We start from the raw sequence: 24,942 nt of genomic DNA on the forward strand, positions 1-24,942 counted from the left end.
GAGTCATATGGCCGAGGCTCCGGTCTGTGACAAAGAGTTCGATTCTTCGAGAGGGGCGCGCAGGACTTGGGTCCTTAGAAGCATTGAGCGCGAGTGAAACACCGACTGGGCCGGCTCGCGGCAATCTGTCTTGGCCGGTTGGTGAGCAGCCGGTCGTGCGGCTACTTATTTGATGAGTGATGGGCCAGGTTGATCGACCCGGCGGCCTTTAACTTAGTGTATGAATCGTAGGGGAGCTTTGGCCCATTGTGCTTTCCCACCGACAGCCAAAGCTGGATCTGCAGTTTTAGGGCGAAGTGGGGGACCGCGGCGTCCCGACGTTATCAGGAATCACCAAGTAAAGCGGTGGGGTGGCGACCGAGCCGGCCTGCCCCCGAGCCCCCGGGTCGAGCGAGTCGAGCCAGTGGCCGGGTTCAGTGGTAAAGTGATGCAGAAAAATAGGGACGCAATAAATTGGTCGGCAAAAGGCAGCCCCCGAGTCTCATTCGGGGACCCCATAGTTTCATGCGTTTACAAAAGGCGATGATACATACACTCATGCGGTTAACTGTAAAACGGGCGGAGTTCCGCGTTCCACAGCCGGGTCGTTTCTTCGCCGGCGGTGTCCTTCTTGCACTTCTTTGACTTGCGCGTGTCGATGAGGTAGTAGGCGTTGCGATCGCGCAAGGCCCTGCTCACGATGAATGGGCCCTCCAATGGAGGGGACAACTTGTGCTGGCCTGCCTGCTCTTGCGGAATGCGAGGGGCCTTATCTTCTTGCTGTGGTAGAGCCTCAGGCCTTGCTGGTAGATAGCCGAACAGCTAAGTCCCAGAAGGTGTGCTTCTTCGAGCAGGTCAGCGCCGTCTTCGCGTCCCTCTCTGGCTTCGGCTTCTGTGTACATCCAACGCACGGCGAGTCGAACTCGATGTCGGTCGGGATGATGGCTTTGGCTCCATAAACAAGGAAGAACGGGGTGAATCCGGTCGACAGGTTCGGCGTGGTGCGTAAACTCCAGAGAACAGCTGGCAACTTGTCAAGCCAACTGCCGGGTGAGTGAATGAGTGGCTCGACGAGTCGCGGCTTGATGCTGGACAGGATGAGTCCGTTGGCCCGCTCGACCTGCCCGTTGGACTGCGGATGTGCCACGGAGGCCAGGTCGAGGCGGATGCCGGAGACGGAGCAGTATCACTCGAGCGTGCCCTTGGCGAAGTTGGTGCCGTTGTCGGTGATGATACTGTTCGGCATGCCGTAGCGCACCGCTATGTCCTTGATGAACCGGGCGGCTGTTGGCCCATCCCAGTTTCTTGATAGGTATTGCCTCGATCCACTTGGTGAATTTGTCCACTGCCACCAGTAAGTGCGTCATGCCGCCTCGAGCGGTTTTGAAGGGTCCCACCATGTCGAGTCCCTAGACCGCAAAGGGCCAGGCGATCGGTATTGTGCGGAGTGCTGACGCCGGCTGGTGGTTGCGTTTGCTGAAGCGTTGGCACCCCTCGCACTTGAGAACGAGTGACTCGGTGTCTTCGAGGGCCGTGGGCCAGTAGAAACCATGGCGGAATGCCTTGGCCACTAGGGATCGCGATGCGGCGTGGTGCACGCACTTGCCCTGGTGGATGTCAAGGAGGATGTCAATGCCGCGATCCTGCTCGACGCAGCACTGGAACACGCCGGTAGAGCTGCGCTTGATGAGATCGTTGTTGATGATGCTGTAGGCGGACCCCAGGCGCTGAACTTGCCGAGCTTCGGTCTTGTCCATGGGGAGAACCCCGTTCTACAGAAATTCTGATATTGGGAGGTCCCAAGATGGATTTGTAACCACGGCGAAGACGACCACCAGGGTGGGTTCCGAGTCGGTAGTCCCCGAGCAAGGTTGAGCAGCCCCCGGGTTGGGGATGGTGACGGCCGGGTCCGTGGTGATGGTGGCTGGGTTGAGCTGAGCAGCCCCCGGGCCGGCTTGCGGTGCTGCCGGGTCTTCTGGAACGTGGATGGACTCGGAGTCCGGCCATGGCTTGACGAACGGCTTGCGCAAGTGCTCGAGGGAGACGCCGGACGGGATGGCTGACATACGAGGCGATCTTGGCGAGCGTGTCGGCTGCCTCATTCTCCACGCGTGGGACATGGAGGAACTCACAACCCTCGAAGGATCTGGACAGCTTCTGGACGAGGAAGCGGTAGCTTGCCATGTTGGAGTCACGGGCGTCCCACTCGCCGGAGCACTACCGCACCACCAGGTCCGAGTCCCCGTAGCACAGGATGCACCGGATGCCGAGTTCCTTGGCAAGCCGGAGGCCATGCACAAGGGCTTCATATTTGGCGACGTTGTTGGAGGCAGTGAAGTGGATCTAGAGCGCGTAGCGGAGCCGGTTGCCCTTCGGAGATGACAGTATGATGCCGACCCCCAAGCCGAGTCGCATCTTGGACCCGTCGAAGTGCATGCGCTGATGCGTCGAGTCGGGAGTCGGCGGCAAGTACTGGGTCTCGGTCCAGTTGACGAGGAAATCGGCCAGGGCCTGAGACTTGATCATGGTGTGGGGCTCGTAGAGGATGGTGTGGCCGGCTAGCTGGATCGCCCATTTGGTGACCCGGCCAGAGGCGTCCCGGCACCCGATGATTTCTCCGATAGGCGCCGTGCTGACGACGGTGACGACGTGCTCTTGAAAGTACTGCTTCAGCTTCTTGGCCGTGAGGTACACGCCGTAACACATCTTCTGGTAGTGTGGGTAGTTCTGCTTGGAGATGGAGAGCACCTCGCTCAGGTAGTAGACTGGTCGTTGGACGGCTTGGATCTTGCCCTTCTCTGGTCGCTCGACCACCAGCACCGTGCTGACCGCCCGCGAGGTCGCAGCTATGTAGAACAACAATGGCTCCTTGTCGGTTGGCGCGGCCAGGACTGGTGCGGTGGAGAGCATTCGCTTGAGGTCTTGGAAGGCCTCATCTGCCTTGCCGTTCCACTTGAACGGGCTTGTCTTCTTCATTAGCTGGTACAGGGGTAGCGCCCTCTCGCCCAGCCGGCTTAGAAACTTGCTGACCGAGGCCAAGCATCCGGTGAACTTCTGGACATCGCGCAGCCGAGCTGGCTTGCGCATGCGCTCGATGGCCTTGATCTTCTCCGTGTTGGCCTCAATGCCGCGTTCCGAGACGAGGAAGCCGACTAGCTTTCCGGCCGGGACGCCGAAGACGCACTTTTCCGGGTTGAGCTTGACCTTGTATTTGCGGAGGTTGGCGAATGTTTCCTTCAAATCGTCGAGGAGCGTGAGGTGCTTCTTGGTCTTCACCATGATGTCGTCCACGTATATGTGGATGTTGCGGCCGAGTTGCGGCAGCAGACATTTCTGCATGCAGCGTTGGAAGGTGGCGCCGACGTTCTTCAAGCCGAACGACATAGTGATGTAGCAATACACCCCAAAGGGCGTGATGAAGGAAGTCTTCAGGGCATCGGCCGGGTCCAGCTTGATCTGGTGATAGCCGGAGTAAGCGTCCAGGAAGGACAGGAGCTCGCACCCGGCGGTCGAGTCGATGACTTGGTCGATTCACGGGAGAGCAAACGGATCCTTGGGACAGGCCTTGTTAAGGCTGGTGTAGTCGATACACATGCGCTAGGTCTTGTTCTTCTTCAGGATGACAACTGGGTTGGCCAGCCACTCGGGGTGAAACACTTCCATTATGAAGCCGGCCGCCAAAAGCTTGGCGTCCTCTTCACCAATGGTTCTTCTCTTCTCTTCGGAAAATCGTCGGAGGGGTTGACGGACAGGCTTGGCGTCCTTGCGGACGTGAAGTTTGTGCTCGGCGTACTTCCTCGGGATACCCGGCATGTCCTTGGGGGTCCATGCCAAGATATCCCAATTCTCACGGACGAAGTCAACGAGCTCGCCTTCGTATTTGCTGTCAAGGCGGGCACCTACGGTAACGTACTTGCTGCAACTGGGGTCTTCCGGGTTGAGCTTCACTCTCTTGATCTCCTTGGAGGGCTTGAAAGCAGCCTCGTCCGCCGGGTCCAGGGTCGGAATCGACGCTGCGGAGGCCTCGCCTGCGAAGGCGACGATTCGGTCGAGCTGGCGCCACTCCTCGGCAATGACCAGCGACTCGGCCAACTTGGCGTCATCTCGGGCGCACTCCAGAGACTTGCGGTAGTCACCGGTGAAGGTAATGAGGTCCTTGGGACCTGACATCTTCATCTTCAGGTACGCGTAGTGGGGAACCGCCATGAACTTGGCGAGTGCGGGCCGGTCCAGAAGTGCATGATATGTGCATCAGAAGTGGCTGCTGTCGCCGAATAGGACATCAAGCTGGACCCGGCCAATGGGCGAGCAGGAGAGGCTGGGTACGATGCCGTGGAAGACTGTCCGGGTTGGCTCCAGGTCCTCGGCCTTGAGGCCGAGCTTGGTCATCGTGTCTCAGTAGAGGATGTTGATGCTGCTACCGCCGTTGATGAGGACTCGAGAGAACTTGCATGTGCGCCGCGCGACGATGGTGGGGTTGAGGACGAGGGCGTATCCACCCGGACTCGGCATGACTGCCGGGTGATCCTCCCGGGTCCAGGTGATTGGGCGATCCGACTAGTGCATGAAACCCGGCTTGGCCAGGACGATGGTGTTCACCTCCTGTCGAAGGAGGCGCTTGCTGTGCTTTTCGTCACCGAGGCTGGTGAAGACGATGTAGGCCGTGTTCTGGTCCGGGTAGGCATCGTTCCGCATCGCGCCGCCAGTGGGAGGCGGTGGTGGAGGCGGAGGCGGTTGTCCTGCGCCTAGAGCTGGAGCCGGAGCCGGAGGAGGCAGAACGTCTCCCCTCATGATGCACTTGGTGATGGCGCACTGCCAAAGCATGTGCGTGGAGGGTCTTGCGCTGCTGTGGTGCTTGCAGGGGGCGTCGAGCATCTCTTCGAAACTCATGGCGGGTTGCCATTCCATCTTGCCGGTTTGCCGGCGCTTTGCTGCCGGGTCCGCCGCAGGCTCGGAGGTCGCGATGAGCCGGTTGTCGTGAGGTTGCGCCAGCTGGTCGGCCTTGCGCTTGTTGTTCTGGTGATGCTGCTGCCGGCTGCTCTCGCCGGCCGTCTTCGGGGGAGGAACCGGCTTCGCTTTGGCGGCTTCATCCAGCGCCACCTGGATCTTCATGGCGGAGTCAGCATTGGCGTACTTGTCCGCCGTCACCATGAGCGTGGCCATGGTGGCCGGCTCGGAGCGTAGGAGCTTGTGCTTGAGGAGGGTGCCGTCTCGGCACCCGCTGACGAAGTACTGGATCACCTGGACTTCATGGACGCCCTCGCAGCTGTTCCGGAGCTCGGTCCAGCGTGCGAGATACTCGCGGATGGTCTCCCTTGGCCCCTGCACTCACATGGCGAGCTGGCTGGGGCGACCGGGTCGCTTGTATGTCCCCGTGAAGTTGCGGCCAAAGGCTTCCTCGAAGTCGACCCACGCGTTGATGCTGCCCATCGGCAGGCTATTCAACCATGTGCGGATCGACCCCTAGAGCATGAGCGGTGCGTAGCGCACAGCGAGATGACGATTGGCACCGGTGATGCCAATGGCCATGGTGTAGTCGGTGAGCCAGTCTTCTGGCTTCACGGTCCCATTGTACTTGGGGGTGTCGCAGTGGAGCACGAACCCCTTGGGAAAGGGCTCCTCCCGGATGCGTGGACCGAAGCACGCCGGCCCGATAGCACCGCTCTCCTCCACCTCCAGGGAGTGAGCGAGCTGATCGAGGCGGTGGCGCACGTCGGCGTCGTCGATGGCGCGCGGGCCGAGTCATCTGGAGGCCAGGCCCTGAGGGGCCGGGTCGGTTGGAGCCGGACGACGGCCATGCTGGCCGGGTCCATGCTGGGTCTCCGGGGCGGGCTCATTGCCCAGAGCGTCGGCGATGGTGGCGGCCGGGTTGCGTCGGGTCCGGGCTTGGATGGAGTGCGCTTCGCCGGGAGGCAAGGAAGCCGTGTGCAGAAGTTCGCCGGGTCCACCAAGGCGGACAGAGCCGGATCCCGCTGGCTTGGCGAGCTGGTTGAGGCGATCCTGCTGGGTGTTGCCGGCGTGGAGGAGCTCGCTCATCCGCCCCATGAGTTCTTTGAGCTCCTCACCCGCGAGTTGGTCGAGGCCGACCGCAGCTGCCTCCGCAGCGCGCATGTTCTTCACTGGGGTTTCGTAGATGGTCCGGACGGTGCCGAAGGCCAGGCCGATCACTCTTCCCCGGGCGCGAGTATCATCGACCCGGCTTGGCTCAGCCTCAGCGGGCGTGAATCCATGGGCGGCGTCGTGCTCCATCTGAGTGGCCTCCAGGTGACGCCTGGTGGCGGCCAGCGTCTCGGACAGGTCCAGCATCTGCTGGCGCCTATCCTCGAGCTAGGTTCGGGCTTCGGCGATGTTGTTGGCGTCGACGTTGGTGCCGATGGGGATGCGAAGGCTCTGCTCGTGGCATGCAGCGGGTCGGACGGGTCGGTCTGTGTCGCAGCGGCCCCGGCTTCCGCGACCCTCCTTGCCTTGCTCGACGAGGAAGACTCGCCATCACCGGTGACGAAAACCTCCACATGGGTGTCCATCGCCCCGGTAGTGAATCCGCCGCCGAGGGAGAGCGGAGAATCGGAGTAGTTGAGCACCTCGCTGGGGTACTCGTCGACCGCGAACACGTCGGAGATGTGCAGCACGGTGAAGGAGGCGGCGAGCGCGCCGATGACGTTGTCCGCCAGAGGGACGGACTCGTCAGAGTAGGAGAAGGGCCCAGTCTGAAACATGCTCCTAGCCAGCTCCTCGAGCTGCCCCACGATGGGCGCCAACTGTCATGGTGGGCGCACGGCAGATGCCAAGGGATGGCTAAAGAGAGGAGGAGGCTCGAGGGCGCTGGTGGGCTCCAGAGGCGAGGTTGGCATGCGCGGGCGCGGGACGCCGGACATACCCAGGTTCGGGGGCTCTCCGGAGAGATAACACCCCTAGTCCTGCCGAGTTTAGTTGGATGATCGATAGTACAATGTCGCTCTAGTAGCTGTATGGAGGAGGAAGGAAGCTGGCCAAGGCTTGGGCTGCCCTTTCTTCTCGGTGTCGCCGTTGGGTGGCTAGTCCTATGCTTGCTTGTATTTCTCTTACATATGTCTCTATCTCTTGTGCTTCATCATGCCTCTGTAGGCGTGGGTTCCTGGGGGGGTTTTATAGATCAACCCACCCAGGGTTACAATGGTAATATGCCAAGTTGGTGGGTCCGTATTGTCGGTGTCCGGGGTACCGGGCTGGGTCCCGCTTGTGGGCTTGTGGTTCTCCAGGTTCCCCTAGGTGCGGGCCTCGCGTGCCTAGGGGGACTGTGCGCCGTCTTGTCGATCGTCAGGGCGTGGCTGAGTCGAGTCATGTACAGTGCTCTCCGTCAGGATGCCGCTTGCTGTCGTCAGCGGTGAGGGCGGCAGCACTGTTGCCACGCCATCCCTGGTCAGTGGGTAGGTAAGGGGCACTGTTGCCACGCTCCGGCTAACCATAGGCATGGGTGGGAACACTGTTGTCTTGGTCATCGGTGACTGAAGTCTCGTCCCATCGTACGACCTGGATGGGACGGGAGCTGACCCGTGGCTGGGTTGCTGTGGACGCCATGGGTGGGTTGGCTTGCTGCGGAAGCCATGGCTGCGCCGGGTTGAGTTGTCTTGCACCAGTTGCTGCGGCCGGGTCGACGTACCTTGCCGGGTCGGAGAGTTTGGTCGGGTTGCGGGCCTTGCTGGGTCGAGCGACCCGGCCAGGCGTGTGCCGGTTCGCGGGGCGATGCGGGCCCCGCTGTTTTTGAAAAGGAACCGGGTTCCGTTGCCTGCCCGGGGTTCATCCCCCCGACAGGTAGGGCGCGCCTCCCTGCCTCGTGGCCACCTGGAAGCTTCCCTGACTTCAACTCCAAGTCTCCTAGATTGCTTCCGTTCGAAAAATAACTCTCCTGAAGGTTTCATTCCGTTTGGACTCCATTTGATATTCCTTTTCTTCAAAACACTGAAATAGGCAAAAAAATCAGCAATATGGGTTGGGCCTCCGGTTAGTAGGTTAGTCCCCAAATTGATATAAAAGTGTAAAGTAAAGCCCATAAACATCCAAAACAGGTAATATAATAGCATGAATACTTCATAAATTATAGATACGTTGGAGACGTATCAGCATCCCCAAGCTTAATTCCTACTCGTCCTCGAGTAGGTAAATGACAAAAGAAAGAATTTATGAAGTGTGAATGCTAGCAGGTGCACAAGTTTGATCAACGATAATTTCAATCACCTTTTCTAGCATAATTATATATCATAACAGGAGCTCATCTCATAAAACTTCTCATGATCAAGTAACAAGCTATTCACATGTTAAAGCATAGACCATAAACTTTCTTGAAAACTAGCAAACTTCATTCTCAGTCATCAAACAATTGCAATTCATCTTATTTTCAGGAAGGGTCTATGTCAGAGCATTGATTTAGCAAACTCCACATACTCAACTATCATTTAGTCTTTAACAATTTCTAACACTCACGTGATATTTATGGGTCTAAAGTTTTAATCAAACACAGAGAAAGATAGGGGCTTATAGTTCGCCTCCCAATCTTTTACCTCAAGGGTAATGTCAACAATAATAATTTATGAACGCCTACATCCAAGTGGATATATATATCCGGACCACCCCAACACAAAGTGCTTGCCAAAGGAAAAAAAGTAAAAAGGAAAGGTGTTGATCACCACGACTCTTGTACAAGGGTAGAAGATAATAGTAAAAGATAGGCCCTTCGTAGAGGGAAGCAGAGGTTGTCATGCGCTTTTATGGTTGGATGCACAAAATATTAATGGAAAAGAATGCCACTTTATATTGCCGCTTGTGATAAAGACCTTTATTATGCAGTCCGTCGCTTTTATTTCTTCCCTATCACAAGTTCGTATAAAGCTTATTTTCTTCGCACTAATAGATCATACATATTTAGAGAGGAATTTTTATTGCATGCACCAATGACAACTTACTTGAAGGATCTTACTCAATCCATAGGTAGGTATGGTGGACTCTCATGTCAAAACTAGTTTAAGGGATGTTCGGAAGCACAAGTAGTATCTCTACTTAGTGCAAAGAATTTGGCTAGCATGAGGGAGAAAGACAAGCTCAACATGTTGGATGATCCAAGTCAATATAACTTTTCAGATTTAGGAAAACATAACCCATTACATTGTGTTCCTTGTCCAACATCAACCTTTTAGCATGTCATATTTCAATGAGTGCTCACAATTACGAAAGATGTCCAAGATAGTATATTTATATGTGAAATCTCTCTTCCTTCAATATTCTTTCATGAATTGTTCAAGTGACCAATACAATGTTTGCTAACATTCAATAAATTTACCACCTCTACTTCTTATATGTGAAGTCATTACTCCCCATGGGATAAGCATATGAAACATATAAAATTTCAGATTTATGGTAATCAACTCATTCAACCATTTACTCATAGGATATGAGTGAAGTACACGAGTAAATGATAAACTACTCCAAAAAGATATAAGTGAAGATCTATGAGTAGTTAAATAATTATGTAGCTATATGAAGACTCTCTCTCATTTAAGTATTTCAGATCTTGGTATTTTATTCAAAAAGCAAGCAAAACAAAACAAAATGACATTTCAAGGATAGCACACATCATGTGAAGAAGCAAGAACTTAGGTTCAACCGATACTAACCGATAAGTGTTGAAGAAGAAAGGTGGGATGCCTACCGGGGAATCCCCAAGCTTAGATGCTTGAGACTTCTTGAAATTTATCTTGGGGTTCCTTGGGCATCCCCAAGTTTGAGCTTTTGTGTCTACTTAATTCCTCTCATATCACGATTTTCCTAAATCTCAAAAACTTCATCCACACACAACTCAACAAGGACTCGTGAGATAAGTTAGTATAAACCAATGCAAAAACCTTATCATTCTATACTGTAACAAATCGCTAAAATTATTATTCAACATTTCATACTAAATGTCACTGCATATTTAACACTCCTATCCTCAAATAGAATCATTAAACAAGCAAACATATGCAAATAATGCAAACATAACAGCAATCTGACAAAACAGTATAGTCTGTAAAGAATGCAAGATTAATCATACTTCCCTAACTCCAAAAATTATGAGAAAAATACTACACCGTAGAATATTATCATAGCTCAATATGCAAAAAGTTTCAATATTACATCATTCTCTGACAATTCTAGGGAATTTTTTGCAACAGCGGTAAACTTTCTGTTTTGAAACAGCAACATGTATACTTGCAAAATAAGCATGGTAAAGGCTATCCTTGACATTTTTATTGAAAATATAGATGCAAAACATTATTCTAAATAACATAAAGCAAATACTAACAAAATAAAATGATGCTCCAAGCAAAACACATATCATGTGGTGAATAAAAATATAGCAACAAGTAAAGTTACCGATGAACGAAGACGAAAGAGGAGATGCCATCCAGGGCATACCCAAGCTTAGGATCTTGGTTTTATTTGAATATTACCTTGGTGTGCCTTGGTAATCCCCAAGGTTAGGCTCTTGCCACTCCTTATTCCATAGTCCATCGAATCTTTACCCAAAACTTGAAAACTTCACAACACAAAACTCAACACAAAACTCGTAAGCTCCGTTAGTATAAGAAAATTAAATCACCACTTAAGTAATGTTGTGAACTCATTCTAAATTCATATTGGTGTAATATCTACTGTATTCCAACTTATCTATGGTTCATACCCTCCGATACTACTCATAGATTCATCAAAATAATCAAACAACACATAGAAAACAGAATATGTCAAAAACACAATAGTCTGTAGTAATCTGTATAATCCGAATACTTATGTAAAGCCTACAATTCTGAAATAAATTGGTGGACGTGAGGAATTTGTCTATTAATCATCTTAAAAAAGAATCAACCTAAAAGCACTCTCCAGTAAAAAATGGTAGCTAATCTCGTGAGCGCAAAGTTTCTATTTTTTAAAGCAAGATCATATAGACTTCACCCAAGTCTTCCCAAAGGCTCTACTTGGCACAAACACTAATTAAAACATAAAACCACATATAACCAGAGTCTAGATGAATTATTTATTACTAAACAGGAGCAAAAGAAAAGGACAAAAATAAAATTGGGTTGCCTCCCAACAAGCGCTATCGTTTAACGCCCGTAGCTAGGCATGATGATTTCAATGATGCTCACATAAAAGGATAAGAATTGAAACATAAAGAGATCATCAATAAGAATATGACTAGCACATTTAAGTCTAACCCACTTCCTATGCATAGGGATTTGTGAGCAAACAACTTATGGGAACAATAATCAACTAGCATAGGGAGGCAAAACAAGCATAGCTTCAAGATTTTCAACACATAGAGAGGAAACTTGATATTATTGCAATTCCTACAAGCATATGTTCCTCTCTCATAATAATTTTCAGTAGCATCATGAATGAATTCAACAATATAACCAGCACCTAAAGCATTCTTTTCATGATCTACAAGCATAGATTTTTTATTACTCTCCACATAAGCAAATTTCTTCTCATGAATAATAGTGGGAGCAAACTCAACAAAATAACTATCATGTGAGGCATAATCCAATTGAAAACTAAAATCATGATGACAAGTTTCATGGTTATCATTATTCTTTATAGTATACATGTAATCACAATAATCATCATAGATAGCAACTTTATTCTCATAATCAATTGGAACCTCTTCAGAAATAGTGGATTCATCACTAAATAAAGTCATGACCTCTCCAAATCCACTTTCATAATTATCACAATAATATTCAACATCCTCCAAAATAGTGGGCTCATTACTTCCTAAAGTTGACACTCTTCCAAACCCACTTCGATCAATATAATCATCATAAATAGGAGGCATGCTTTCATCATAATAAATATTATCATCAAAGCTTGGGGGACTAAACATATCATATTCATCAAACATAGCATACCCAAGCTTGTGGCTTTGCATATCATTAGCATCATGGGTATTCAAAGAATTCATACTAACAACATTGCAATCATGCTCATCATTCACATATTTAGTGCCAAACATTTTATAGATTTCTTCTTCTACCACTTGAGCACAATTTTCCTTTCCATCATTCTCACGAAAGATATTAAAAAGATGAAGCGTATGAGGCGAACTCAATTCCATTTTTTAGTTTTATTTTATAGACTAAACTAGTGATAAAACAAGAAACAAAAAGATTTGATTCCAATATCTAAAGATATACCTTCTAGCACTCAGCTCCCTGGCAACGGCGCCAGAAAAGAGCTGGATGTCTACTACACAACCTTCTTCTTGTAGACGTTGTTGGGCCTCCAAGTGCAGAGGTTTCTAGGACAGTAGCAAATTTCCCTCAAGTGGATGACCTATGGTTTATCAATCCGTGGGAGGCGTAGGATGAAGATGGTCTCTCTCAAGCAACCCTGCAACCAAATAGCAAAGAGTCTTGTGTCCCCAACACACGCAATACAATGGTAAATTGTATAGGTGCACTAGTTCGGCGAAGAGATGGTGATACAAGTGCAATATGGATGGTAGATAAAGGTATTTGTAATCTGAAATTATAAAAACAGAAAGGTAACAAGTGGTAAAAGTGAGCGTAAACAGTATTGCAATGGTAGGAAACAAGGCCTAAGGTTCATACTTTCACTAGTCAAGTTCTCTCAACAATAATAACATAATCGGATCATATAACTATCCCTCAACATGCAACAAAGAGTCAATCCAATGTCACTAATAGCGGAGAACAAATAAAGATATTATGGTAGGGTACGAAACCACCTCAAAGTTATCCTTTCAGATCGATCTATTCAAGAGTCCGTAGTAAAATAACACAAAGCTATTCTTTCCGTTCGATCTATCATAGAGTTTGTACTAGAATAACACCTTAAGACACAAATCAACCAAAACCCTAATGTCACCTAGATACTCCATTGTCACCTCAAGTATCCGTGGGTATGATTATACGATATGCATCACACAATCTCAGATTCATCTATTCAACCAACACAAAGTACTTCAAAGAGTGCCCCAAAGTTTCTACTGGAGAGTCAAGACGAAAACGTGTGCCAACCCCTATGCATAAGTTAATCGAACCCGCAAGTTGATCACTAAAACATACATCAAGTAGATCACGTGAATATCCCATTGTCACCACAGATAAGCACGGCAAGGCATACATCAAGTGTTCTCAAATCCTTAAAGACTCAATCCGATAATATAACTTCAAAGGGAAAACTCAATCCATTACAAGACAGTAGAGGGGGAGAAACATCATAAGATCCAACTATAATAGCAAAGCTCGCGATACATCAAGATCGTGCCAAATCAAGAACACGAGAGAGAGAGAGAGATCAAACACATAGCTACTGGTATATACCCTCAGCCCCGAGGGTGAACTACTCCCTCCTCGTCATGGACAGCGGCGGGATGATGAAGATGGCCATCGATGAGAGATCCCCCCTCCGGCAGGGTGCTGGAACAGGGTCCTGATTGGTTTTTGGTGGATACAGAGGCTTGCGGCGGTGGAACTCTCTATCTATCCTGCTCTTCAATATTTTTAGGGTATATGGACATATATAGGCGAAAGAAGTCGGCCAGGGGAGCCACGAGGGGCCCACGAGGGTGGGGGGCACGCCCAGGGGGAAGGGCGTGCCTCCCTGCCTCGTGGCCACCTTGAAGCTTCCCCGACTTCAACTCCAAGTCTCCTGGATTGCTTCCGTTCCTAAAATAACTCTCCCGAAGGTTTCATTCCATTTGGACTCCGTTTGATATTCCTTTTCTTTGAAACACTGAAATAGGCAAAAAAAACAGCTATATGGGTTGGGCCTCCGGTTAGTAGGTTAGTCCCAAAAATGATATAAAAGTGTAAAGTAAAGCCCATAAACATCCAAAACAGGTAATATAATAGCATTAATACTTCATAAATTATAGATACATTGGAGACGTATCACACACATCATGTGAAGAAGCAAAAACTTAGGTTCAACCGATACTTAACCGATAATTGTTGAAGAAGAAAGGTGGGATGCCTACCGGGGCATCCCCAAGCTTGGATGCTTGAGACTTCTTGAAATATTATCTTGGGGTGCCTTGGGCATCCCCAAGCTTGAGCTTTTGTGTGTCCTTAATTTCTTTTATATCACGGTTTCCTAAATCTCGAAAGCTTCATCCACACCAAACTCAACAAGTACTCGTGAGATAAGTTAGTATAAACCAATGCAAAAACCTTATCATTTTCTACTGTAACAAATCACTAAAATTATTATTCAACATTGCATACTAAATGTCTCTACATATTTAATACTCCTATCCTCAAATAGAATCATTAAACAAGCAAACATATGCAAATAATGCAAACATAACTGCAATCTGCCAAAACAGTATAGTTTGTAAATAATGCAAGATTCATCATACTTCCCTAACTCCAACAATTATGAGAAAAATTCTACACTGTAGAAGATTTATCAGATCTCAATATGAAAAAAGTTTCAATATTATATCATTCCCTGAATTTTCCAGGGAATTTTTGCAACAGCAGTAAACTTTCTGTTTTGAAACAGCAGCATGTATACTTGCAAAAGAAGCATGGTAAAGGCTATCCTTGACATTTTTATTGAAAATATAGATGCAAAACATTATTATAAATAACATAAAGCAAATACTAACAAAATAAAATGACGCTCCAAGCAAAACACATATCATGTGGTGAATAAAAATATAGCTCCAAGTAAAGTTACTGATGAACAAAGACGAAAGAGGGGATGCCTTCCGAGGCATCCCCAAGCTTAGGCTCTTCGTTTTCCTTGAATATTACCTTGGGGTGCCATGGGCATCCCCAAGCTTAGGCTCTTGCCACTCCTTATTCCATAGTCCATCTAATCTTTACCCCAAACTTGAAAACTTCACAAGACAAAACTCAACAGAAAATCTCATGAGCTCCATTAGTATAAGAAAATAAAACCACCACTTAGGTACTGTTGTGAACTCATTGTAAATTTATATTGGTGTAATATATAATGTATTCCAACATCTATATGGTTCATACTCTCCGATACTACTCATAGATTGATCAAAATAAGCAAACAACACATAGAAAACAGAATCTGTCAAAAACAGAACAGTCTGTAGTAATCTGTATCATTCGAATACTTATGTAACTCCAAAAATTCTTAAATACATTGCTGGACCTGAGGAATTTGTCTATCAAGCATATGCAAAAATAATCAACCTAAAAGCACTCTCCTGTAAAAAATGGCAGCTAATATCGTGAGCACAAAAGTTTCTGTTTTTTACAGCAAGATCGCATAGACTTCACCCAAGTCTTCCCAAAGGTTCTACTTGGCACTTTATTTAAAAAAAAGCTATTAAACATTATTACTACAGTAGCTTAATTATGTGAACACACAAAAACAGTAGGGGTAAATATTGGGTTGTCTCCCAACAAGCGCTTTTCTTTAATGCCTTATAGCTAGGCATGATGATTTCAATGATGCTCGCATAAAAGATAAGAGTTGAAACATAAAGAGAGCATTATGAAGAATATGACTAGCACATTTAAGTCTAACCCACTTCCTATGCTTAGGGATTTTGTGAGCAAACAACTTATGGGAACAATAATAAACTAGCATAGGAAGGTAAAACAAGCAAATCTTCAAGATTTTCAAAACATAGAGAGGAAACTTGATATTATTGCAATATGTAGAAGCATATGATCCTCTATCATAATAATTTTCAGTAGCATCATGAATGAATTCAACCATATAACCAGCACCTAAAGCATTCTTTTCATGATCTAATTGCATAGAAATTTTACTACTCTCCAGATAAGCAAATTTCTTCTCATGAATAGTAGTGGGACCAAACTCAACAAAATAATTATCATGTGAGGCATAATCCAATTGAAAACTAAAATCATGATGACAAGTTTCATCGTTATCATTATTCTTAATAGAATACAAGTCATCACAATAATCATCATAGATAGCAACTTTGTTCTCATAATCAATTGGAACCTCTTCCAAAATAGTGGATTCATCACTAAATAAAGTCATGACCTCTCCAAATCCACTTTCATCAATATAATCATCATAAATAGGAGGCATGCTTTCATCATAATAAATATTCTCATCAAAACTTGGGGGACAAAAAATATCATATTCATCAAACATAGCATCCCCAAACTTGTGGCCTTGCATATCATTAGCATCATGGGTATTCAAAGAATTCATACTAATAACATTGCAATCATGCTCCTCATTCAAATATTTAGTGACAAACATTTTATAGACTTCTTCTTCTAGCACTTGAGCACAATTTGCCTTACCATCATTCTCACGAAAGACATTAAAAAGATGAAGCGTATGAGGCAAACTCAATTCCAATTTTTTGTTTTATTTTATAGACGAAACTAGTGATAAAACAAGAAATTAAAGACTCAATTGCAAGATCTAAAGATATACCTTCAAGCACTCACCTCCCCGACAACGACGCCAGAAAAGAGCTTGATGTCTACCACACAACCTTCTTCTTGTAGACATTGTTGGGCCTCCAAGTGCAGAGGTTTGTAGGACAGTAGCAAATTTCCCTCAAGTGGATAACCTAAGGTTTATAAATTCGTGGGAGGTGTAGGATGAAGATGGTCTCTCTCTCAAACAACCCTGCAACCAAATAACAAAGAGTCTCTTGTGTCCCCAACACACCCAATACAATGGTAAATTGTATAGGTGCACTAGTTCGGCGAAGAGATGGTAATACAAGTGCAATATGGATGGTACATATGAGTATTTGTAATCTAAAAATATAAAAACAGCAAGGTAACAAGTAATAAAAGTGAGCGTAAACGGTATTGCAATGCTAGGAAACAAGGCCTAGGGTTCATAGTTTCACTAGTGCAAGTTCTCTCAACAATAATAACATTACTCGATCATATAACTATACCTCAACATGCAACAAAGAGTCACTCGAAAGTCACTGATAGAGGAGAACAAATGAAGAATTATTGTAGGATAGGAAACCACCTCAAAGTTATCCTTTCTGATTGATCTATTCAAGAGTCCGTAGTAAAACATGAAGCTATTTTTTCCGTTTGATCTATCATAGAGTCCGTACTAGAATAACACCAAGACACAAATCAACCACAACCCTAATGTCACCTAGATACCAATGTCACCTCAAGTATCCGGGGGCATGATTATACGATATGCATCACACGATCTCAGATTCATCTATTCAACCAACACAAAGTACTTCAAAGAGTGCCCCAATGTTTCTACCGAAAAGTCAAGACGAAAACGTGTGCAAACCCCTATGCATTAGTTCACAAGGTCACTGAACCCGCAAGTTGATCACCAAAACGTACATCAAGTAGATCACGTGAATATCCTATTGTTACCACAGATAAGCACATGCAAGACATACATCAAGTGTTCTCAAATCCTTAAAGACTCAATCCGATAAGATAATGTCAAAGGGAAGACTCAATCCATTTCAAGAGAGTAGAGGGGGAGAAACATCATAAGATCCAACTATAATAGCAAAGCTCGCGGTACATCAAGATCATACCATCTCAAGAACACAAGAGAGAGAGAGAGAGAGATCAAACGCATAGCTACTGGTACATACCCTCAGCCTCAAGGGTGAACTACTCCCTCCTCGTCATGGAGAGCGTCGGGATGATGAAGATGGCCACCGGTGAGGGATCCCCCCTCTGACAGGGTGTTGAAACAGGGTCCCGATTGGTTTTTGGTGCCTACAGAGGCTTGCGGCGTCGGAACTCCCGATCTATGATGCTCCTGGATATTTTCGGGGTACGTGAGTATATATAGGCGAAGGAAGTCGGTCAAGGGAGCCACGAGGGTGGGGGGTGCGCCCAGGGGGTAGGGCGCGCCCTGGACCCTCGTGGCCACCTTGTTGCTCCCCTGACGTCTACTCCAAGTCTCCTAGATTGTGTTTGTTCCAAAAATAGCTCTCCCGAAGGTTTCATTCCGTTTGGACTCCGTTTGATATTCCTTTTCTGCGGAACACTGAAATAGGCAAAAAAACAACAACTTGGACTGGGCCTCCAGTTAATAGGTTAGTCCCGAAAATAATATAAAAGTGTATAATAAAGCCCATTAAACATCCAAAACAGATAATATAATAGCATGAATACTTCATAAATTATAGATACGTTGGAGATGTATCACCTCCTACAAGACATCGTCCCTGTTTTAAGGAACATCAATTTGTTCCGGGTGCTAGCACGCCGCCACAACATTGTAACGCCCAAAATGTGGTCCTATCCCAACAAATACTTTTCAATCTCCCCTAAGGATAGAAGTTAGGTCGTGTTAGTCTTAATACCCTTGGTAATCTTATTGTTGAGTCCCAATGACTCACGGATACCACAACAACCCTAGGAGCAGGTTCAGATTCAGGTAAAGCTTGCTCTAACGTGAGAGCATGTAACATCCCACACGGAGTTTCTTTTCGTTCTTCTTTCACGACAATCATTAGATTGGTCGATCGGCAGCCTGGGACAGCAGGGTGGACATTTTGCTTATTTATCTTGCCTCTTAGGCATATTTGTTTCTTATCCATACTCGGATCCGTGCCTTCTTCTGCTGCAATGATTGATGTAATGTTGGGTTGTGTTGACCTCTGTTTGGTGAAATATTTACGTGTTGTCATACGTATGCCCTATTGTTACTCGTATTTATCTCTTCATCTCTTTTAGTTGTACTTGTTGTGGTGTCCCTCTTGTTCACCAACATATGACCCTCGTGTATGTTATGAATTCATATGTTGGGGCGACCAATATGCGCTTCTATCCTTAATGAAGATTGCAAAGTCTTCGATGGGGCTAGGACACATGTTGGGTGTCATAAACATGCAACAACCACCATTCATGGACAGAAAAACTAAACTTGTCGTCCTGAGAGAACGACCACTTCACAAAGCCATGACTGTTGCGTCAATGCCATGGAAAGCATCGCCATGGTGAGAAAGAAACCGAGTCAAATTTAATCAATGTGGCCCCATTCTCATCGCTCAGCACCACCAAACAAAACAACGACCCTGTCTGGAACAACATGAAAGAGAAACATGAGCCCCTCTCCATACATTGCCGGAGCAGCAGATGGAGGGGGGCATAGGGCGCTGCGTTGTCGGTGTTTGCTAGAGGAAAAATTATTGGCTCCGAATTACGTGTACAAGGCAGTTACTTACTGTAGCTTGCATACCACACTAGATTGGCACAACAACTTGGCGTGCGTTGCCCAGTCTAGTTGCAAAATACAAAATAATATAGTAGTGCCCGATTTAACACCAAAAACAATGCATCAAATATTTGACCTCATGTATTGTCCAAATAAAATAAGTAAGATCAGCACAAAAAATAGACCAAAAGCAACGCATGTTAATAGATAAAATTATAGCAATTCATTTACATAGAAAGTAGTATATTCCATGGGTTGGAAGATGGAAGGGGCCAGCGAAGGGGTATGACATACAGGCCAACCCACTGTGCCAAGGTTTTAAGAATTTATGTCATTTAACAAAGTGGTACTAATTAAGTGTATCACAATATGCTCCTAAAAATTACCTAGAGTGATGCCTAAAACCATAGAAATTAGCAGTGACTAAATTTCAAGTGGAACCATGACACTTATTCATTTTCGAAAACGAGAATGACCCCGGCCTCTGTGCCAGGGTGATACATGCAACCATTTTGTTAATTATTCATCAAGACCTTACGGAGTAATACATCAATATGTCTGAAGCCACCATCTTCGCACATCTATCGCCACTCCTATCCACTTGATGAAGGGGTAAAGATTGTCGGGGCTGCTACCTATGAATTGTGTTGGAATTTTCTCCAAATAGGAAGGATGAAGCTATATAATAGTGGTTAGTATTTCCCTCAGTAAGAACTAGGTTTGTCGAAACAATAGGAGAACCAAGCAAATACTAGTAAGAAACACGTACACACACAAGAGCAAATACTTGCACCCAACACGGTGAGGAGGGTTATCAATCCCCTTGAACTCATTACTTGCAAGGATTAAATCTGATAGTGATAGATATATAAATTGAAAATTAAAATAAATAGATTAAAATTGCAGGAAGGTATTTTTAGTTTTAACAATATGATAAAAATAGACCTGGTGACCATAATTTTTACTAGGGGCTTCTTTCTCGAAACATAGCATACGGTGGGTAGATAAATTACTATTGAACAATTGATAGAAAAGCGCATAGTTATGATGTTATTGATGAAAATTATCACATACACTACTGTCACTCCACCAATCGACCGACTCATGCCTGCATCGACTATTTTCACTCCACCAATAGACCGACTCATGTCTGCATCTGTGGTATTAACTTCATGACAAACAAAGTAACGCTTTAAAGCAAAATGACATGATGTAGATAGAATAAAACCGAGCAATATGATTAAACTCTTGGAAATATGCCCTAGAGGCAATAATAAAATGGTTATTATTATATTTCCTTGTTCATGATAATTGTCTATTGTTCATGCTATAATTATATTAACTGGAAACCGTAATATATGTGTGAATACATAGACCACAACATGCCCCTAGTGAGCCTCTAGTTAACTAGCTCGTTGATCAATAGATGGTTATGGTTTCCTGGCCATGGACATTGGATGTCATTGATAACGGGATCACATCATTAGGAGAATGATGTGATGGACAAGACCCAATCCTAAGCATAGCACAAGATCGTATAGTTCGTTTGCTAAGAGCTTTTCTAATGTCAAGTATCATTTCCTTAGACCATGAGATTGTGCAACTCCCGGATACCGTAGGAATGCTTTGGGTGTACCAAATGTCAAAAGGTGCACTACAGGTATCTCCGAAAGTGTCTGTTGGGTTGGCACCAAACGAGACTGGGATTTGTCACTCCGTGTGACGGAGAGGTATCTCTGGGCCCACTCGGTAATGCATCATCATAATGAGCTCAATGTGACTAAGTAGTTAGTCATGGGATCATGCATTATGGAACGAGTAAAGTGACTTGCTGGTAACGAGATTGAACAAGGTATTGGGATACCGACGATCGAATCTCGGGCAAGTAACGTACCGATTGACAAAGGGAATTGTATACGGGATTGCTTGAATCCTTGACATCGTGGTTCATCCGATGAGATCATCGTGGAGCATGTGGGAGCCAACATTGGTATCCAGATCCCGCAGTTGGTTATTGGCCAGAGAGCTGTCTCGGTCATGTATGCATGATTCCCGAACCAGTAGGGTCTACACACTTAAGGTTCGGTGACGCTAGAGTTGTTATGGGAATTAGTGTGCAGTTACCGAATGTTTTTCGGAGTCCCAGATGAGATCCCGGACGTCACGAGGAGTTCCGGAATGGTCCGGAGGTAAAGATTTATATATGGAAATTCCTATTTTGGCCACCGGAAAATGTTCGGGATTTTTCGGTATTGTACCGGGAAGGTTCTAGAAGGTTCCGGAGTGGGGCCCACCTGCATGGGGGGACCCACATGAACGTGGATAGTTGGGGCAAGGCCCCACACCCCTGGTCAAGGCGCACCAAGATCCTCCCTTAGAAGGAATAAGATCATATCCCGAAGGGATAAGATCAAGATCCCTAAAAAGGGGGGATAACAATCGGTGAGGAAGGAAATGATGAGATTTCTTTCCTCCCACCTTTGCCAACGCCCCAATGGACTTGGAGGGAAAGAAACCAGCCCCCTCCACCCCTATATATAGTGGGGAGGCGCATGGGAGCTTCACCCTTGCCCCTGGCGCAGCCCTCCCCCTCTCCAACTCCACCTCCTCCCCAGTAGTGCTTGGCGAAGCCCTACCGGAGAACTGCAAGCTCCACCACCATGCCGTCGTGCTGCCGGAGCTCTCCCTCAACTTCTCCTCTCCCCTTGCTGGATCAAGAAGGAGGAGACGTCCCCGGGATGTACGTGTGTTGAACACGGAGGCGCCATCCGTTCGGCGTTAGATCGGATCTTCCGCGATTTGAATCGCCCGAGTACGACTCCCTCATCCGCGTTCTTGTAACGCTTCCGCTTAGCGATCTTCAAGGGTATGAAGATGCACTCCCTCTCTCTCTTGTTGCTAGAATCTCCATAGATTGATCTTGGTGATGTGTAGAAATTTTTGAATTTCTACTACGTTCTCCAACAGTGGCATCATGAGCTAGGTCTATTGCGTAGATTCTATGCACGAGAGAACACAAGTTGTTGTGGCCGTTGATTTTGTTCAATATGCTTACCGTTACTAGTCCTATCTTGCTTCGACGGTATTGTGGGATGAAGCGGCCCGGACCGACCTTACACGTACACTTACGTGAGACAGGTTCCACCGACTGACATGCACTTGTTGCATAAGGTGGCTAGTGGGTGCCAGTCTCTCCCACTTTAGTCGGATCGGATTCGATGAAAAGGGTCCTTGTGAAGGGTAAATAGCAATTGGCATATCACGTTGTGGTTTTGGCATAGGTAAGAAACGTTCTTACTAGAAACCTATAGCAGCCACGTAAAAACTTGCAACAACAATTAGAGGACATCTAACTTGTTCTTGCAGCATATGCCGTGTGATGTGATATGGCCAAAAGGATGTGATGAATGATATATATGTGATGTATGAGATGGATCATGTTCTTGTAATAGGAATCACGACTTGCATGTCGATGAGTATGACAACTGGCAAGAGCCATAGGAGTTGTCGTAATTTATTGTATGACCTGCGTGTCATTGAATAACGTCATGTAATTACTTTACTTTATTGCTAAATCATTAGCTATAGTAGTAGAAGTAATAGTTGGCGTGACAACTTCATGAAGACACAATGATGGGGATCATGATGATGGAGATCATGGTGTCATGCCGGTGATGATGATGATCATGGCGCCCCGAAGATGGAGATCAAAAGGAGCAAAATGATATTGGCCATATCATGTCACTATTTGATTGCATGAGATGTTTATCATGTGTTTACATCTTATTTGCTTAGAAGGACGGTAGCATAAATAAGATGATCCCACATTAAAATTTCAAGAAAGTGTTCCCCCTAACTGTGCACCGTTGGGAAAGTTCGTTGTTTCGAAGCACCACGTGATGATCAGGTGTCGGTGTACAAAAAGAGGGGTACACTTTTTGTACCCCTATAACTGTGCAGGGGCAATCTGAGCCACGGACACCACCGCACTGAGCAAGGCAAGGGAGGTGATCCAAGGTAAGGCCGAAGCTCGAAAGGAGCAGAACGACGCCAAGACCAAGACCACAAAGAGCAAAGGGGACGAAGTGGACTCCCCCGGCAAGATCCTTGCCGGGGTGCGGTTTTAGCAAACCCGGTAAGATCCTTGCCGGGGTGCGGTTTTAGCAAACCCGGCAAGACCCTTGCTGTGGCAGCTCGCCCCACACCTACAGAGCGAATCACCCTTGAGTCCACTGCCCCCATGGGGCAAGGATTGGGGAGACATCCCCGTGGTGGCATGCAGATCTTTGTGAAGACATTCAAGATCAGATACACACTATAGAAGATGACGACCCTTGGCGGGATCCCAGCCAAGGAGGATCACAAGGCCCCTGGTAAGAGCCTTGTCGGGGATGACAGCAGGCCCACGGCAAGACCCTTGTCGTGGCCCCGGCAAGACCCGTGTCGGGGCTACGGCGAGGCCCTCGCCAAGGACACCCGTAGGGCCACCATCAGGCCCATGCCAATCCAAACCTCCACCACCATTTGCATGCAGCTGCCGACCCAACCAGTTGGGCAGGCACCTGCGTGGCGGCAAGCGGATCTTCGTGGAGACCCAGCGCTGCGCCACCTCAGCTGCCTGCCTGCCTACATGGCACCACGGGCACCGCTGGCCAGGGCGCGTGTCGACACGAAAAGGAGTGGCGACGGACGAGACTGGGCTCTCCCCCGTCCCCGATAAAGCAAGGACACCTAAGCAAGACGCATTAAATGCGCCTTGTCATGTAATGCAAGGAATAAACTCGCATCATTGTACCGTTTCCACCTCCTATGTGCCACTGTGGCAACCCCTTTCCTTATAAAAGGAGGCCCGAGGCGACCAGGAGGGGGATTCGGCTTTTTGGAGCTCCTCACACCCCATTGCTAGTTCAAGAACACAGATAAACAAACCACCAAAGCATAAGTAGGGTTTTACGCATCCTCGCGGCCCGAACCTGGATAAAGAACCCGTGTGCTATCTGTTTGATCCGCTCTTCTCACGACCCCGCGCCCCGCAACCGTAGTAGGGATTCTTGTGATCCTATAGGTGTCGTCCTCGGACCGACATCTTTGGCGCGCCAGGTAGGGGACGCAGTTGTGAGAATCGGCTCTAGCAGTTAGTTCGACGCCTCTTCATCGTCATGGCACCCAAGAAGAAGATGACGGTGGCGGTTGGCCCGTCGGAAGCCGGACATCCCATCCCGACGGGGGCGAGCAGTGGACCGGTCGTAGAAAGGACCCGGGGCGCCGTTCGCGAACACCAACATCGTCCCAGCAGCCGAAGTTTGGGAGGCGGCGTTGTTCGTGCGCCTCGTAACGGGCCGCACGCCGCCAAATCCAAAGACGGAGCCATCCCGCCCGAAGGCGACGCGAGGGATTCCAAGACTCCCACGCCGGCGCCGACGGCACGCTCTTCTCAAGCGGCGCGCGATGAACGGCGTAATCACGCTGAGGACCCCGGGCGTCGCCATGGAAAGAGCCCCGAGCGCCACTCCCGGGATTTAGAAGACTTGGACCGCTCACCGATGCGCTGGTGAATATGGCATGCGACCGCGGGGTCATGATAGAGCTCCTTCTGACATGGTCAGAAGTCAAAGCGTGTCGCGATCCGTGCAGGTTTCGCTGCCACCAACGGCAGCAGAAGCCCTAGCACACGCGCAGTTGCTCCTCTATTTCCCTCCCACTACGGGGAAACTCAACGAATGGAGAGCCACTATCCGAAGCCTTGTTGCGGTGGCCAACAAAGACGAACCGAGTCCGGTGGGGCCCCCG

This window comes from Triticum dicoccoides, chromosome 2B (assembly GCF_002162155.2).
Source record: "Triticum dicoccoides isolate Atlit2015 ecotype Zavitan chromosome 2B, WEW_v2.0, whole genome shotgun sequence".
Classification (NCBI taxonomy): Eukaryota; Viridiplantae; Streptophyta; class Magnoliopsida; order Poales; family Poaceae; genus Triticum; species Triticum dicoccoides.